Source organism: Pinus tabuliformis, chromosome 5_2 (genome assembly GCF_031772625.1).
Source record: "Pinus tabuliformis cultivar Carrire ecotype Pingquan chromosome 5_2, CPIR1, whole genome shotgun sequence".
Taxonomy (NCBI): domain Eukaryota; kingdom Viridiplantae; phylum Streptophyta; class Pinopsida; order Pinales; family Pinaceae; genus Pinus; species Pinus tabuliformis.
The window spans coordinates 433,360,406-433,362,400 of NC_142306.1; the positions used below are offsets into that span (position 1 = coordinate 433,360,406).

Consider the following 1,995-nt stretch of genomic DNA (forward strand, 5'->3'; position numbering starts at 1 on the left):
AAAACATGATTTAAACACTGCTACCGAAAGATTTTTTGAAAGTTTTTTACCCAGATTCAAACCACTTTTAAATGACAATTCCTTGGCCACTATAGACCCTTCCAAATATAAGTCTTCTGATTAAGTCATCCTTCATTGCAGATAAAGTTTTAAATGACTATTTTTAAAATTTACATGTTGATATAAACATGAGTCTTTTATACTTGTGAAATTGAGAAAGTAATAAATTGCATATTAGTATCAACCTGCTGGATAACTTATTATTATAAAAGATAATGTGAAGTATATGAACGGCGACATTGAAGAAGACACAATTTAGAACAAGTAAAAGAAATGTTTGTGGATACTCAAGTTTGATAATTGTGAGAAAGAAGTAGCAGTTAGCAGCGAGTTCCTTTCTTGCACAAGAGCACGCCTGCATTCCTGGTGATCTCTTCCACAACGACTGCACTCTTTCGTCTGCCACTATATGCAATTGCATAGGTCGAAAGCACCTGAGATCCTGACGGTATGAAATATGCACCATTTAGTAGCATATCCTCTTCTGATATCCAGTTCCACTTTTTCCATTCACTTTCTGTGGTGTTTTGCCTCTTGGTTACTTCTTTAGCAAAGGGATTTGCAAATGCCATAAATCTACTGCCTTGACTCAGTACGGTTGGGTTTGAATTTCCACCAATGGTATATATTTCCCACTCAGTGTAATCACTGTTAAACACATGGAAGTATCCAAATCAACACCTACATCCATTTAATTCATTATTTAAAATCTAAATAGTATAAAAGCCATCTCATACTTTTCCTTCACAATTTCACAACAAAGAAAAATAAGACAGGAAACGATTGAAATAACAATTAATCACTCACCTTGGCATTCGTTGCACGAGACCTTCACCAAAATGGTTATGTGCAACCATTGCCTACATAACTTTTTCATGATGGTGGTCATCACTGTGACCCCATAGCATCACCTACCATTGGAGAAAAGTAGACCATTGTGAAGGTAGAAGAGAAGGAATAAAATAGAGTGAATTGCAATTAATGAACGAATGAGTATGTGAGCTTGCTTACCTTGATGTGGCAAGTGAAATAATTGTTGGAAATGGTGATATAGGTGGATGAATTGACTACGTCAATGAGGCCATCTTCGCAATTAGACATAGAACAATGGTCCACCCATATGTGCCTCGCTGTCGAGATGGAAATCCCATCGCCGTGATTTATTTTTCTATTCATAGGAAAGTTGTTGACCATAAAATTTTGTAGACGCTTACATTCATGAATGTGGATGCCATGAATGATGATGTTTGTCACATTTTTTAGGGTGATACATGGCCCCTTAGTAATGTGGACATTGGTGCCTCGTCCATCGATTATTTTGAAGCTGTTAATAAACAACTCTTCCTTGAGCTGGATGAGCATGTCATTGTGGAAGATGATCCACAATGGCTCCATCTGAATCATGGCATGACGCAGCATGCCATGGGATGGATTGATGACATCATCACTAGCATCCGTAACCACATAAAACTTGTCGTTTTTTCCTCCGATGCCATGCTTTCCAAATCCAATGCCACAATTTGCCATCCGTTTTCCGTTGAGCTCCCAATTGGGGTTGCAGCACCAATAGTCATCGATGGGATTACTCATTGCACATGACAACATGCTCAGTTCCTCTTGTCCTCTTGTACTGTTGCTAATAATGCTTCTAATTTTGTTTGAATACCCATATATTAAATCATTCTCATGTCAATTCTGTCAAAATAAGATAATTACTCCTGCATGAGGAGTTAGATAAAAATAGAGAGTCAGTTAATTGAGTGATTGCATGATTGAGTGTTTGAGTGTTGAGTCAAGTGAGTTAAGTGATAAACTACTTTGAGTGTGAGATTGCATGTAGTTTCACGTCAAGATATTTTAGGCAGATAGCTAGTTGGAAAAGGTTTAAATACCCTTCACCAGGTTCATTGTAATCATCATGTTTTTGTGAACAAT

At 37.1% G+C, this 1,995-nt stretch overlaps 1 pseudogene; it reads right to left on the reverse strand.

Moving 5' to 3' along the window:
• Positions 1-380: 380 nt before the first annotated feature.
• Positions 381-1,665, reverse strand: LOC149159507 (putative pectate lyase 18; annotated as a pseudogene).
• Between the last annotated feature and the right edge of the window lie 330 nt (positions 1,666-1,995).